Source organism: Amia ocellicauda, unplaced genomic scaffold (assembly GCF_036373705.1).
Source record: "Amia ocellicauda isolate fAmiCal2 unplaced genomic scaffold, fAmiCal2.hap1 HAP1_SCAFFOLD_99, whole genome shotgun sequence".
NCBI lineage: Eukaryota > Metazoa > Chordata > Actinopteri > Amiiformes > Amiidae > Amia > Amia ocellicauda.
In genome coordinates, this window is record NW_027103024.1 from 138,030 (window position 1) to 154,918 (window position 16,889).

Below are 16,889 nucleotides of genomic sequence, written 5' to 3' on the forward strand. Positions count from 1 at the left end.
TGGGCCAACACAACGTGTCCACACATTTGCAGGCGTCTTGAAATACTTGGAATGACCTGTGGCCCCATGCCATGCAGAAGTCCACAGCTATGCGTGTCAGCATGCTCTGCTCCTCATCCCCAATGTGCCACTTGTAAGAACTTTGTAAAAAGCGACAGAGAACATGATCAGCAAAGAAACACAATTCTCCTGAGAACGACAATCATCGTGCCGATCGTAATCTCAGTGCATACCTGGATGCCCAACAAGCCAAGCCAGTGGTTCCCAAGCGTTGTAATGCCACGGCACACTTTGCTGAGACCAAAAACCTTCGCGGCGCACCAACATGAAAAAAAAAAAAAAGGATTTACTAGGTATTGTCTCACCTGAATGGCAACAGGCTGCTAAAGCTATTATCACACGCACATTGCATGTTAAAGTATGTCAGTAAGGGAGTAATTAAAAGGGCAAATGTGTGAAGTGCAAGGAGTGGCCCTTAGTGGTTAAGTAAAAAAGTACACAGACAAACTAAATAATCCCTTGATACATATCATTTATTTAGTGCAGACAGACCAAGACCAGCCACAATAAACTATTCGCAGTAAATATAAATTCACAGCAAAATAGGTTCAGTTCACAATATCCTATAACAAGCTGCACAAAGGCAGCGCTAGCAGTGGAAAGAACGAAGAACTGCAGGAGAAACGCCGGGGCTATTTAGAGCCCGATTATTCAACACGGAGGGGGAAAACCAAGGCCAAATGAGACTTAGAGGAACAGGAGACATCCAACAACAGTATAAAGATAAAAAGGAATTCACCACATGTCCCTTTAATCAATTGCCTTGCAGTTCCACTGTGTAGCGTTATGTTGGGTGTATTTTGATAAGAGCATTTGGGCTCTGAGCTGAAACACTGATCTAAAGAAGACCTCTCCACCCCCAAAGTTATCAGATTTCCTTTGCTCATCAGCTTGGAACTGGTTTGCATCAAAGTGACAGTTTTGGGGAGGATGGCACCGAGAAGAGGCCAAATAGGTTGAATCCTGCTATGAGATGTCTGGAGAAAGGGGCCTGTAGGTGATAAAAACTCTTTGAAGTGGACGAGAGCCGAAATCCCGACATAGTGCTACGAACCCGGGCCAACCGGCATTTCCAAAAGATGGCATGGATTGACATCAGTCATAAATCAAGCCCCCCTCCATTAGGACACTGGGGGCTGAAACCGAAATCCAATCTCAAGAACTCAAGAACCAATCACCTATTGATCTGACAGACTATAAGGAACAGTGCACAGTCTCTCTCTCTCTCTCTCTCTTTCTCTCTCTCTCTCTTTCTCTCTCACCTGAACCAGTAACTCGCTGCCACAGCTCAACCTGTAGCTCTGTTGCCCGAACCGGAACCAGAAACCAACCAAGTCTTTGCCGGCAACAGAAGAGTTAAACTGGGAGAAGGAGATTGAGCCGTACGAAGAATTCTTTTAAAGGACTTTATTAAATAAAGAACTTTACAGACTGCGCATGCCCGCCTGTGCCCACCTGATCAGTGGAGTTTTACAGCTGGACAATTGAGTAAGTCGAATGTATATGAAAGTGTTCAGTCATTTAAATAGCTATTTGAGTCTTAAGAAACTTGACCCTTGGAACGAACAGGGCCCTGCTTTCCTCAAAGACTTTGTCTTCAAGTAACTACGGTGGAACCCTGCTTACAAAGAAGATTTTGTGCACAACCTTGGAGCCTTCAAACCAGTGGAAAATCTGTTTGGAAAAGACTCTAATTTCGCGAAACCCCAACTTCCAGGTGCATCGACTGAGTGGAAGTTCTTGGACAAAGCCGAACCGCACTGCCTTTGTTCCAAACCACACGGACCATGTGCCGTGTGCTGTGATCTGAGCCCGAAGACAGAGAGGCCTCTCTGCGACGAAGTTCAGATAAGTTTAACAGTTTGGAGTTCATGATTCATGACATTTGAGAAATCAATTAGAAATGTTATTCTGTGATTCATAACTCTAGAATGTGTAATATCATTTAGTTTTCTTAAATATAAATGTGTGTTGCATTAAACTGTTTTGTTGATAATTTTAGAAATAAAATCTGTCAACCCCGAGAAATATCTTCTCATTCCTGTTTAACTGTTTAGTCTGAAATTGACACAAGTCAATAGACGTTAGATTATTGGTGGCCCTGCCTATCCTTGATCATTGAATAATAATCAGTTAAGGGAAATTGTGGTAACAAGTAACGATAGGATCTTTCTCGGCACCTAAACGTAAATGAGACTGATATATATATAACGAGAAGTTACCTGACATAAATACTAACCTGCGTAGTTATTTAATGTCTGACTAACAATACTAACGAGAGACTCACCTTCGTCTTACTAACCGGTATTGTAGTTAATGTGTTTATAACCTTTTTTGTTTAACGATTTGTGTGTTATCATATGCGATCCCATGGTCTTTGATTTGGTCACGGAAGTGATTTGTCTTTGATTTGTTGATCTAGAGTTGAATTTTGATTAGCTTTTCCCTTTTGTATAATTAGTGTAGTGCTACATTTAGTCTTTGTTTTTGAATAAATTTAACAATTTATATCTTTGGAATTGGTGTCTGTGTCCAATTATTACAGAAATTGAGTTCTACAAGATTCCAGGATTCGTGATAAGGTGATACTATAAATTCACTTCTTAAATTGAAATTTATAAGTGTACCTTACGATACAACTGATAGCACTGCAACTCAGTGTAGGTGTGCGTTCAGTCCGGCAAACACAACATTTCAGTTATGAAACGCTTTCTACAGGTGATGTATAAATGTAATATTTTCACACATTTGAATAAGTTTGATTTGATACAAGATTTATGAAGTTGACCAAACAAAATGACATAATATTTTTCAGGGGATAAAAATCTCACGACACAATTGGGTAGTCCTCACGGCACACGGGTTGAAAACCACTGAGCCAAGCCACGGTGCTTCTTGGCTTTGCACGGCCACTGAGACTGCCAGGGGAAGACGGTGAGAAGCTTCCCTTCGATAGCTCAATTGGTAGAGCGGAGGACTGTAGGTTTCAGGCAGCGGGCATCCTTAGGTCGCTGGTTCAATTCCGGCTCGAAGGAAGGCGTGATTATGGTTTGACATCGGTTTTGGACGAGCTCCCAAATGTCAAGCCATTGGAATTGCATGAGGACAAGGAGAAAACACCGGAAATTCGGATTTGCTGTGGAGAACTCGCATTGCCCAAACATCTCATATGCATGTGACCCTTTTCACCCTGAACCCAGTTTTCTAAACAGGCCAGAAAGCGGTCTGGAACAATCATGAAGCCAACACATTGTGAAGCACTTCACTGAAGCCCGGGTAGCTCAGCCGGTAGAGCATCAGACTTTTAATCTGAGGGTCCAGGGTTCGAGTCCCTGTTCGGGCGCCTTGTTGACCGAGGGCCATGATGGTGAAAAGCCTGGATGGCCTTCCAGGTGACAATGAAATATGCAGTTGCGTCTAGGCAAGGTGTCTAGTCCTCTTTGCTTCTTTCGGCAAATATCCAGCCTGGGCAAGTGTTGTCTTCCAGAGGCAAGTCAAGCCAGGAACTCTGAGAGATGTTTTTGCCGTTGACGACGTGTCACTTTAGAACAGCACAACATGCATCTCTACTTGACTTGGCACAATCTGTGAGGGTTGGGCCAACACAACGTGTCCACACATTTGCAGGCGTCTTGAAATACTTGGAATGACCTGTGGCCCCATGCCATGCAGAAGTCCACAGCTATGCCTCATCCCCAATGTGCCACTTGTAAGAACTTTGTAAAAAGCGACAGAGAACATGATCAGCAAAGAAACACAATTCTCCTGAGAACGACAATCATCGTGCCGATCGTAATCTCAGTGCATACCTGGATGCCCAACAAGCCAAGCCAGTGGTTCCCAAGCGTTGTAATGCCACGGCACACTTTGCTGAGACCAAAAACCTTCGCGGCGCACCAACATGAAAAAAAAAAAAAAGGATTTACTAGGTATTGTCTCACCTGAATGGCAACAGGCTGCTAAAACTATTATCACACGCACATTGCATGTTAAAGTATGTCAGTAAGGGAGTAATTAAAAGGGCAAATGTGTGAAGTGCAAGGAGTGGCCCTTAGTGGTTAGGTAAAAAAGTACACAGACAAACTAAATAATCCCTTGATACAAATCATTTATTTAGTGCAGACAGACCAAGACCAGCCACAATAAACTATTCGCAGTAAATATAAATTCACAGCAAAATAGGTTCAGTTCACAATATCCTATAACAAGCTGCACAAAGGCATCGCTAGCAGTGGAAAGAACGAAGAACTGCAGGAGAAACGCCGGGGCTATTTAGAGCCCGATTATTCAACACAGAGGGGGAAAACCAAGGCCAAATGAGACTTAGAGGAAGAGGAGACATCCAACAACAGTATAGAGATAAAAAGGAATTCACCACATGTCCCTTTAATCAATTGCCTTGCAGTTCCACTGTGTAGCGTTATGTTGGGTGTATTTTGATAAGAGCATTTGGGCTCTGAGCTGAAGCACTGATCTAAAGAAGACCTCTCCACCCCCAAAGTTATCAGATTTCCTTTGCTCATCAGCTTGGAACTGGTTTGCATCAAAGTGACAGTTTTGGGGAGGATGGCACCGAGAAGAGGCCAAATAGGTTGAATCCTGCTATGAGATGTCTGGAGAAAGGGGCCTGTAGGTGATAAAAACTCTTTGAAGTGGACGAGAGCCGAAATCCCGACATAGAGCTACGAACCCGGGCCAACCGGCATTTCCAAAAGATGGCATGGATTGACATCAGTCATAAATCAAGCCCCCCCCCATTAGGACACTGGGGGCTGAAACCGAAATCCAATCTCAAGAACTCAAGAACCAATCACCTAATGATCTGACAGACTATAAGGAACAGTGCACAGTCTCTCTCTCTCTCTCTCTCTCTCTTTCTCTCTCTCTCTCTTTCTCTCTCACCTGAACCAGTAACTCGCTGCCACAGCTCAACCTGTAGCTCTGTTGCCCGAACCGGAACCAGAAACCAACCAAGTCTTTGCCGGCAACAGAAGAGTTAAACTGGGAGAAGGAGATTGAGCCGTACGAAGAATTCTTTTAAAGGACTTTATTAAATAAAGAACTTTACAGACTGCGCATGCCCGCCTGTGCCCACCTGATCAGTGGAGTTTTACAGCTGGACAATTGAGTAAGTCGAATGTATATGAAAGTGTTCAGTCATTTAAATAGCTATTTGAGTCTTAAGAAACTTGACCCTTGGAACGAACAGGGCCCTGCTTTCCTCAAAGACTTTGTCTTCAAGTAACTACGGTGGAACCCTGCTTACAAAGAAGATTTTGTGCACAACCTTGGAGCCTTCAAACCAGTGGAAAATCTGTTTGGAAAAGACTCTAATTTCGCGAAACCCCAACTTCCATCTGCATCGACTGAGTGGAAGTTCTTGGACAAAGCCGAACCGCACTGCCTTTGTTCCAAACCACACGGACCATGTGCCGTGTGCTGTGATCTGAGCCCGAAGACAGAGAGGCCTCTCTGCGACGAAGTTCAGATAAGTTTAACAGTTTGGAGTTCATGATTCATGACATTTGAGAAATCAATTAGAAATGTTATTCTGTGATTCATAACTCTAGAATGTGTAATATCATTTAGTTTTCTTAAATATAAATGTGTGTTGCATTAAACTGTTTTGTTGATAATTTTAGAAATAAAATCTGTCAACCCCGAGAAATATCTTCTCATTCCTGTTTAACTGTTTAGTCTGAAATTGACACAAGTCAATAGACGTTAGATTATTGGTGGCCCTGCCTATCCTTGATCATTGAATAATAATCAGTTAAGGGAAATTGTGGTAACAAGTAACGATAGGATCTTTCTCGGCACCTAAACGTAAATGAGACTGATATATATATAACGAGAAGTTACCTGACATAAATACTAACCTGCGTAGTTATTTAATGTCTGACTAACAATACTAACGAGAGACTCACCTTCGTCTTACTAACCGGTATTGTAGTTAATGTGTTTATAACCTTTTTTGTTTAACGATTTGTGTGTTAGAGCATCAGACTTTTAATCTGAGGGTCCAGGGTTCGAGTCCCTGTTCGGGCGCCTTGTTGACCGAGGGCCATGATGGTGAAAAGCCTGGATGGCCTTCCAGGTGACAATGAAATATGCAGTTGCGTCTAGGCAAGGTGTCTAGTCCTCTTTGCTTCTTTCGGCAAATATCCAGCCTGGGCAAGTGTTGTCTTCCAGAGGCAAGTCAAGCCAGGAACTCTGAGAGATGTTTTTGCCGTTGACGACGTGTCACTTTAGAACAGCACAACATGCATCTCTACTTGACTTGGCACAATCTGTGAGGGTTGGGCCAACACAACGTGTCCACACATTTGCAGGCGTCTTGAAATACTTGGAATGACCTGTGGCCCCATGCCATGCAGAAGTCCACAGCTATGCGTGTCAGCATGCTCTGCTCTTCATCCCCAATGTGCCACTTGTAAGAACTGTGTAAAAAGCGACAGAGAACGTGATCAGCAAAGAAACACAATTCTCCTGAGAACGACAATCATCGTGCCGATCGTAATCTCAGTGCATACCTGGATGCCCAACAAGCCAAGCCAGTGGTTCCCAAGCGTTGTAATGCCACGGCACACTTTCCTGAGACCAAAAACCTTCGCGGCGCACCAACATGAAAAAAAAAAAAAAGGATTTACTAGGTATTGTCTCACCTGAATGGCAACAGGCTGCTAAAACTATTATCACACGCACATTGCATGTTAAAGTATGTCAGTAAGGGAGTAATTAAAAGGGCAAATGTGTGAAGTGCAAGGAGTGGCCCTTAGTGGTTAGGTAAAAAAGTACACAGACAAACTAAATAATCCCTTGATACAAATCATTTATTTAGTGCAGACAGACCAAGACCAGCCACAATAAACTATTCGCAGTACATATAAATTCACAGCAAAATAGGTTCAGTTCACAATATCCTATAACAAGCTGCACAAAGGCAGCGCTAGCAGTGGAAAGAACGAAGAACTGCAGGAGAAACGCCGGGGCTATTTAGAGCCCGATTATTCAACACAGAGGGGGAAAACCAAGGCCAAATGAGACTTAGAGGAACAGGAGACATCCAACAACAGTATAAAGATAAAAAGGAATTCACCACATGTCCCTTTAATCAATTGCCTTGCAGTTCCACTGTGTAGCGTTATGTTGGGTGTATTTTGATAAGAGCATTTGGGCTCTGAGCTGAAGCACTGATCTAAAGAAGACCTCTCCACCCCCAAAGTTATCAGATTTCCTTTGCTCATCAGCTTGGAACTGGTTTGCATCAAAGTGACAGTTTTGGGGAGGATGGCACCGAGAAGAGGCCAAATAGGTTGAATCCTGCTATGAGATGTCTGGAGAAAGGGGCCTGTAGGTGACAAAAACTCTTTGAAGTGGACGAGAGCCGAAATCCCGACATAGAGCTACGAACCCGGGCCAACCGGCATTTCCAAAAGATGGCATGGATTGACATCAGTCATAAATCAAGCCCCCCTCCATTAGGACACTGGGGGCTGAAACCGAAATCCAATCTCAAGAACTCAAGAACCAATCACCTATTGATCTGACAGACTATAAGGAACAGTGCACAGTCTCTCTCTCTCTCTCTCTCTCTTTCTCTCTCACCTGAACCAGTAATTCGCTGCCACAGCTCAACCTGTAGCTCTGTTGCCCGAACCGGAACCAGAAACCAACCAAGTCTTTGCCGGCAACAGAAGAGTTAAACTGGGAGAAGGAGATTGAGCCGTACGAAGAATTCTATTAAAGGACTATATTAAAGAAAGAACTTTACAGACTGCGCATGCCCGCCTGTGCCCACCTGATCAGTGGAGTTTTACAGCTGGACAATTGAGTAAGTCGAATGTATATGAAAGTGTTCAGTCATTTAAATAGCTATTTGAGTCTTAAGAAACTTGACCCTTGGAACGAACAGGGCCCTGCTTTCCTCAAAGACTTTGTCTTCAAGTAACTACGGTGGAACCCTGCTTACAAAGAAGATTTTGTGCACAACCTTGGAGCCTTCAAACCAGTGGAAAATCTGTTTGGAAAAGACTCTAATTTCGCGAAACCCCAACTTCCAGCTGCATCGACTGAGTGGAAGTTCTTGGACAAAGCCGAACCGCACTGCCTTTGTTCCAAACCACACGGACCATGTGCCGTGTGCTGTGATCTGAGCCCGAAGACAGAGAGGCCTCTCTGCGACGAAGTTCAGATAAGTTTAACAGTTTGGAGTTCATGATTCATGACATTTGAGAAATCATTTAGAAATGTTATTCTGTGATTCATAACTCTAGAATGTGTAATATCATTTAGTTTTCTTAAATATAAATGTGTGTTGCATTAAACTGTTTTGTTGATAATTTTAGAAATAAAATCTGTCAACCCCGAGAAATATGTTCTCATTCCTGTTTAACTGTTTAGTATGAAATTGACACAAGTCAATAGACGTTAGATTATTGGTGGCCCTGCCTATCCTTGATCATTGAATAATAATCAGTTAAGGGAAATTGTGGTAACAAGTAACGATAGGATCTTTCTCGGCACCTAAACGTAAATGAGACTGATATATATATAACGAGAAGTTACCTGACATAAATACTAACCTGCGTAGTTATTTAATGTCTGACTAACAATACTAACGAGAGACTCACCTTCGTCTTACTAACCGGTATTGTAGTTAATGTGTTTATAACCTTTTTTGTTTAACGATTTGTGTGTTAGAGCATCAGACTTTTAATCTGAGGGTCCAGGGTTCGAGTCCCTGTTCGGGCGCCTTGTTGACCGAGGGCCATGATGGTGAAAAGCCTGGATGGCCTTCCAGGTGACAATGAAATATGCAGTTGCGTCTAGGCAAGGTGTCTAGTCCTCTTTGCTTCTTTCGGCAAATATCCAGCCTGGGCAAGTGTTGTCTTCCAGAGGCAAGTCAAGCCAGGAACTCTGAGAGATGTTTTTGCCGTTGACGACGTGTCACTTTAGAACAGCACAACATGCATCTCTACTTGACTTGGCACAATCTGTGAGGGTTGGGCCAACACAACGTGTCCACACATTTGCAGGCGTCTTGAAATACTTGGAATGACCTGTGGCCCCATGCCATGCAGAAGTCCACAGCTATGCGTGTCAGCATGCTCTGCTCTTCATCCCCAATGTGCCACTTGTAAGAACTGTGTAAAAAGCGACAGAGAACGTGATCAGCAAAGAAACACAATTCTCCTGAGAACGACAATCATCGTGCCGATCGTAATCTCAGTGCATACCTGGATGCCCAACAAGCCAAGCCAGTGGTTCCCAAGCGTTGTAATGCCACGGCACACTTTGCTGAGACCAAAAACCTTCGCGGCGCACCAACATGAAAAAAAAAAAAAAGGATTTACTAGGTATTGTCTCACCTGAATGGCAACAGGCTGCTAAAACTATTATCACACGCACATTGCATGTTAAAGTATGTCAGTAAGGGAGTAATTAAAAGGGCAAATGTGTGAAGTGCAAGGAGTGGCCCTTAGTGGTTAGGTAAAAAAGTACACAGACAAACTAAATAATCCCTTGATACAAATCATTTATTTAGTGCAGACAGACCAAGACCAGCCACAATAAACTATTCGCAGTAAATATAAATTCACAGCAAAATAGGTTCAGTTCACAATATCCTATAACAAGCTGCACAAAGGCAGCGCTAGCAGTGGAAAGAACGAAGAACTGCAGGAGAAACGCCGGGGCTATTTAGAGCCCGATTATTCAACACAGAGGGGGAAAACCAAGGCCAAATGAGACTTAGAGGAACAGGAGACATCCAACAACAGTATAAAGATAAAAAGGAATTCACCACATGTCCCTTTAATCAATTGCCTTGCAGTTCCACTGTGTAGCGTTATGTTGGGTGTATTTTGATAAGAGCATTTGGGCTCTGAGCTGAAGCACTGATCTAAAGAAGACCTCTCCACCCCCAAAGTTATCAGATTTCCTTTGCTCATCAGCTTGGAACTGGTTTGCATCAAAGTGACAGTTTTGGGGAGGATGGCACCGAGAAGAGGCCAAATAGGTTGAATCCTGCTATGAGATGTCTGGAGAAAGGGGCCTGTAGGTGATAAAAACTCTTTGAAGTGGACGAGAGCCGAAATCCCGACATAGAGCTACGAACCCGGGCCAACCGGCATTTCCAAAAGATGGCATGGATTGACATCAGTCATAAATCAAGCCCCCCTCCATTAGGACACTGGGGGCTGAAACCGAAATCCAATCTCAAGAACTCAAGAACCAATCACCTATTGATCTGACAGACTATAAGGAACAGTGCACAGTCTCTCTCTCTCTCTCTCTCTTTCTCTCTCTCTCTCTTTCTCTCTCACCTGAACCAGTAACTCGCTGCCACAGCTCAACCTGTAGCTCTGTTGCCCGAACCGGAACCAGAAACCAACCAAGTCTTTGCCGGCAACAGAAGAGTTAAACTGGGAGAAGGAGATTGAGCCGTACGAAGAATTCTTTTAAAGGACTTTATTAAATAAAGAACTTTACAGACTGCGCATGCCCGCCTGTGCCCACCTGATCAGTGGAGTTTTACAGCTGGACAATTGAGTAAGTCGAATGTATATGAAAGTGTTCAGTCATTTAAATAGCTATTTGAGTCTTAAGAAACTTGACCCTTGGAACGAACAGGGCCCTGCTTTCCTCAAAGACTTTGTCTTCAAGTAACTACGGTGGAACCCTGCTTATAAAGAAGATTTTGTGCACAACCTTGGAGCCTTCAAACCAGTGGAAAATCTGTTTGGAAAAGACTCTAATTTCGCGAAACCCCAACTTCCAGCTGCATCGACTGAGTGGAAGTTCTTGGACAAAGCCGAACCGCACTGCCTTTGTTCCAAACCACACGGACCATGTGCCGTGTGCTGTGATCTGAGCCCGAAGACAGAGAGGCCTCTCTGCGACGAAGTTCAGATAAGTTTAACAGTTTGGAGTTCATGATTCATGACATTTGAGAAATCAATTAGAAATGTTATTCTGTGATTCATAACTCTAGAATGTGTAATATCATTTAGTTTTCTTAAATATAAATGTGTGTTGCATTAAACTGTTTTGTTGATAATTTTAGAAATAAAATCTGTCAACCCCGAGAAATATGTTCTCATTCCTGTTTAACTGTTTAGTATGAAATTGACACAAGTCAATAGACGTTAGATTATTGGTGGCCCTGCCTATCCTTGATCATTGAATAATAATCAGTTAAGGGAAATTGTGGTAACAAGTAACGATAGGATCTTTCTCGGCACCTAAACGTAAATGAGACTGATATATATATAACGAGAAGTTACCTGACATAAATACTAACCTGCGTAGTTATTTAATGTCTGACTAACAATACTAACGAGAGACTCACCTTCGTCTTACTAACCGGTATTGTAGTTAATGTGTTTATAACCTTTTTTGTTTAACGATTTGTGTGTTATCATATGCGATCCCATGGTCTTTGATTTGGTCACGGAAGTGATTTGTCTTTGATTTGTTGATCTAGAGTTGAATTTTAATTAGCTTTTCCCTTTTGTATAATTAGTGTAGTGCTACATTTAGTCTTTGTTTTTGAATAAATTTAACAATTTATATCTTTGGAATTGGTGTCTGTGTCCAATTATTACAGAAATTGAGTTCTACAAGATTCCAGGATTCGTGATAAGGTGATACTATAAATTCACTTCTTAAATTGAAATTTATAAGTGTACCTTACGATACAACTGATAGCACTGCAACTCAGTGTAGGTGTGCGTTCAGTCCGGCAAACACAACATTTCAGTTATGAAACGCTTTCTACAGGTGATGTATAAATGTAATATTTTCACACATTTGAATAAGTTTGATTTGATACAAGATTTATGAAGTTGACCAAACAAAATGACATAATATTTTTCAGGGGATAAAAATCTCACGACACAATTGGGTAGTCCTCACGGCACACGGGTTGAAAACCACTGAGCCAAGCCACGGTGCTTCTTGGCTTTGCACGGCCACTGAGACTGCCAGGGGAAGACGGTGAGAATCTTCGCTTCGATAGCTCAGTTGGTAGAGCGGAGGACTGTAGGTTTCAGACAGCGGGCATCCTTAGGTCGCTGGTTCAATTCCGGCTCGAAGGAAGGCGTGATTATGGTTTGACATCGGTTTTGGACGAGCTCCCAAATGTCAAGCCATTGGAATTGCATGAGGACAAGGAGAAAACACCGGAAATTCGGATTTGCTGTGGAGAACTCGCATTGCCCAAACATCTCATATGCATGTGGCCCTTTTCACCCTGAGCCCAGTTTTCTAAACCGGCCAGAAAGCGGTCTGGAACAATCATGAAGCCAACACATTGTGAAGCACTTCACTGAAGCCCGGGTAGCTCAGCCGGTAGAGCATCAGACTTTTAATCTGAGGGTCCAGGGTTCGAGTCCCTGTTCGGGTGCCTTGTTGACCGAGGGCCATGATGGTGAAAAGCCTGGATGGCCTTCCAGGTGACAATGAAATATGCAGTTGTGTCTAGGCAAGGTGTCTAGTCCTCTTTGCTTCTTTCTGCAAATATCCAGCCTGGGCAAGTGTTGTCTTCCAGAGGCAAGTCAAGCCAGGAACTCTGAGAGATGTTTTTGCCGTTGACGACGTGTCACTTTAGAACAGCACAACATGCATCTCTACTTGACTTGGCACAATCTGTGAGGGTTGGGCCAACACAACGTGTCCACACATTTGCAGGCGTCTTGAAATACTTGGAATGACCTGTGGCCCCATGCCATGCAGAAGTCCACAGCTATGCGTGTCAGCATGCTCTGCTCCTCATCCCCAATGTGCCACTTGTAAGAACTTTGTAAAAAGCGACAGAGAACATGATCAGCAAAGAAACACAATTCTCCTGAGAACGACAATCATCGTGCCGATCGTAATCTCAGTGCATACCTGGATGCCCAACAAGCCAAGCCAGTGGTTCCCAAGCGTTGTAATGCCACGGCACACTTTGCTGAGACCAAAAACCTTCGCGGCGCACCAACATGAAAAAAAAAAAAAAGGATTTACTAGGTATTGTCTCACCTGAATGGCAACAGGCTGCTAAAACTATTATCACACGCACATTGCATGTTAAAGTATGTCAGTAAGGGAGTAATTAAAAGGGCAAATGTGTGAAGTGCAAGGAGTGGCCCTTAGTGGTTAGGTAAAAAAGTACACAGACAAACTAAATAATCCCTTGATACAAATCATTTATTTAGTGCAGACAGACCAAGACCAGCCACAATAAACTATTCGCAGTAAATATAAATTCACAGCAAAATAGGTTCAGTTCACAATATCCTATAACAAGCTGTATTTAACGAAGTAGTTAAACGTTACAAAGGGCATTACAATTGTTGAAAAACAATAGCACACGGATCAAACATGCTATCCCCGCCATTTTATTCGATTTGATTAGACGTTTCGCGACCGAAATGTTTTGTGTGCAGACTGAACGCACACCTGAGCCGAGCACGATCACAATACATATCCACAGTTAATCTAAGCAGTATCATATTGTAACCATTTCGGTCTGTTATCAACCCTTCCGGATCCAAAACCAGGAGTCAGACACCCTTTTCGGTGGACATGCTGTTGACTTCTCACAAGCACCATCTGCCTTCACAAAGGCAGCGCTAGCAGTGGAAAGAACGAAGAACTGCAGAAGAAACGCCGGGGCTATTTAGAGCCCGATTATTCAACACAGAGGGGGGAAACCAAAGCCAAATGAGACTTAGAGGAACAGGAGACATCCAACAACAGTATAAAGATGAAAAGGAATTCACCACATGTCCCTTTAATCAATTGCCTTGCAGTTCCACTGTGTAGCGTTATGTTGGGTGTATTTTGATAAGAGCATTTGGGCTCTGAGCTGAAGCACTGATCTAAAGAAGACCTCTCCACCCCCAAAGTTATCAGATTTCCTTTGCTCATCAGCTTGGAACTGGTTTGCATCAAAGTGACAGTTTTGGGGAGGATGGCACCGAGAAGAGGCCAAATAGGTTGAATCCTGCTATGAGATGTCTGGAGAAAGGGGCCTGTAGGTGATAAAAACTCTTTGAAGTGGACGAGAGCCGAAATCCCGACATAGAGCTACGAACCCGGGCCAACCGGCATTTCCAAAAGATGGCATGGATTGACATCAGTCATAAATCAAGCCCCCCTCCATTAGGACACTGGGGGCTGAAACCGAAATCCAATCTCAAGAACTCAAGAACCAATCACCTATTGATCTGACAGACTATAAGGAACAGTGCACAGTCTCTCTCTCTCTCTCTCTCTTTCTCTCTCACCTGAACCAGTAACTCGCTGCCACAGCTCAACCTGTAGCTCTGTTGCCCGAACCGGAACCAGAAACCAACCAAGTCTTTGCCGGCAACAGAAGAGTTAAACTGGGAGAAGTAGATTGAGCCGTACGGAGAATTCTATTAAAGGACTATATTAAAGAAAGAACTTTACAGACTGCGCATGCCCGCCTGTGCCCACCTGATCAGTGGAGTTTTACAGCTGGACAATTGAGTAAGTCGAATGTATATGAAAGTGTTCAGTCATTTAAATAGCTATTTGAGTCTTAAGAAACTTGACCCTTGGAACGAACAGGGCCCTGCTTTCCTCAAAGACTTTGTCTTCAAGTAACTACGGTGGAACCCTGCTTACAAAGAAGATTTTGTGCACAACCTTGGAGCCTTCAAACCAGTGGAAAATCTGTTTGGAAAAGACTCTAATTTCGCGAAACCCCAATTTCCAGGTGCATCGACTGAGTGGAAGTTCTTGGACAAAGCCGAACCGCACTGCCTTTGTTCCAAACCACACGGACCATATGCCGTGTGCTGTGATCTGAGCCCGAAGACAGAGAGGCCTCTCTGTGACGAAGTTCAGATAAGTTTAACAGTTTGGAGTTCATGATTCATGACATTTGAGAAATCAATTAGAAATGTTATTCTGTGATTCAAAACTCTAGAATGTGTAATATCATTTAGTTTTCTTAAATATAAATGTGTGTTGCATTAAACTGTTTTGTTGATAATTTTAGAAATAAAATCTGTCAACCCCGAGAAATATCTTCTCATTCCTGTTTAACTGTTTAGTCTGAAATTGACACAAGTCAATAGACGTTAGATTATTGGTGGCCCTGCCTATCCTTGATCATTGAATAATAATCAGTTAAGGGAAATTGTGGTAACAAGTAATGATAGGATCTTTCTCGGCACCTAAACGTAAATGAGACTGATATATATATAACGAGAAGTTACCTGACATAAATACTAACCTGCGTAGTTATTTAATGTCTGACTAACAATACTAACGAGAGACTCACCTTCGTCTTACTAACCGGTATTGTAGTTAATGTGTTTATAACCTTTTTTGTTTAACGATTTGTGTGTTAGAGCATCAGACTTTTAATCTGAGGGTCCAGGGTTCGAGTCCCTGTTCGGGCGCCTTGTTGACCGAGGGCCATGATGGTGAAAAGCCTGGATGGCCTTCCAGGTGACAATGAAATATGCAGTTGCGTCTAGGCAAGGTGTCTAGTCCTCTTTGCTTCTTTCGTCAAATATCCAGCCTGGGCAAGTGTTGTCTTCCAGAGGCAAGTCAAGCCAGGAACTCTGAGAGATGTTTTTGCCGTTGACGACGTGTCACTTTAGAACAGCACAACATGCATCTCTACTTGACTTGGCACAATCTGTGAGGGTTGGGCCAACACAACGTGTCCACACATTTGCAGGCGTCTTGAAATACTTGGAATGACCTGTGGCCCCATGCCATGCAGAAGTCCACAGCTATGCGTGTCAGCATGCTCTGCTCTTCATCCCCAATGTGCCACTTGTAAGAACTGTGTAAAAAGCGACAGAGAACGTGATCAGCAAAGAAACACAATTCTCCTGAGAACGACAATCATCGTGCTGATCGTAATCTCAGTGCATACCTGGATGCCCAACAAGCCAAGCCAGTGGTTCCCAAGCGTTGTAATGCCACGGAACACTTTGCTGAGACCAAAAACCTTTGCGGCGCACCAACATGAAAGAAAAAAAAAAGGATTTACTAGGTATTGTCTCACCTGAATGGCAACAGGCTGCTAAAACTATTATCACACGCACATTGCATGTTAAAGTATGTCAGTAAGGGAGTAATTAAAAGGGCAAATGTGTGAAGTGCAAGGAGTGGCCCTTAGTGGTTAGGTAAAAAAGTACACAGACAAACTAAATAATCCCTTGATACAAATCATTTATTTAGTGCAGACAGACCAAGACCAGCCACAATAAACTATTCGCAGTAAATATAAATTCACAGCAAAATAGGTTCAGTTCACAATATCCTATAACAAGCTGCACAAAGGCAGCGCTAGCAGTGGAAAGAACGAAGAACTGCAGGAGAAACGCCGGGGCTATTTAGAGCCCGATTATTCAACACAGAGGGGGAAAACCAGGGCCAAATGAGACTTAGAGGAACAGAAGACATCCAACAACAGTATAAAGATAAAAAGGAATTCACCACATGTCCCTTTAATCAATTGCCTTGCAGTTCCACTGTGTAGCGTTATGTTGGGTGTATTTTGATAAGAGCATTTGGGCTCTGAGCTGAAGCACTGATCTAAAGAAGACCTCTCCACCCCCAAAGTTATCAGATTTCCTTTGCTCATCAGCTTGGAACTGGTTTGCATCAAAGTGACAGTTTTGGGGTGGATGGCACCGAGAAGAGGCCAAATAGGTTGAATCCTGCTATGAGATGTCTGGAGAAAGGGGCCTGTAGGTGATAAAAACTCTTTGAAGTGGACGAGAGCCGAAATCCCGACATAGAGCTACGAACCCGGGCCAACCGGCACTTCCAAAAGATGGCATGGATTGACA

The 16,889-nt window shown here is 43.2% G+C and overlaps 4 non-coding genes across 4 annotated transcripts; all 4 read left to right on the forward strand.

The window, feature by feature from the left end:
* Window positions 1-3,006: 3,006 nt before the first annotated feature.
* Window positions 3,007-3,095, forward strand: trnay-gua (transfer RNA tyrosine (anticodon GUA)). The gene is given in 2 exon segments: window positions 3,007-3,043; window positions 3,060-3,095. It is a non-coding gene; the product is annotated as a tRNA-Tyr (tRNA).
* A 235-nt stretch (window positions 3,096-3,330) lies between these two features.
* Window positions 3,331-3,403, forward strand: trnak-uuu (transfer RNA lysine (anticodon UUU)). The gene has a single exon. It is a non-coding gene; the product is annotated as a tRNA-Lys (tRNA).
* Window positions 3,404-12,072: 8,669 nt separating this feature from the next.
* trnay-gua (transfer RNA tyrosine (anticodon GUA)) lies at window positions 12,073-12,161 on the forward strand. Its single transcript is given in 2 exon segments — window positions 12,073-12,109; window positions 12,126-12,161. It is a non-coding gene; the product is annotated as a tRNA-Tyr (tRNA).
* A 235-nt stretch (window positions 12,162-12,396) lies between these two features.
* On the forward strand, window positions 12,397-12,469 carry trnak-uuu (transfer RNA lysine (anticodon UUU)). The gene has a single exon. It is a non-coding gene; the product is annotated as a tRNA-Lys (tRNA).
* Window positions 12,470-16,889: the final 4,420 nt, after the last annotated feature.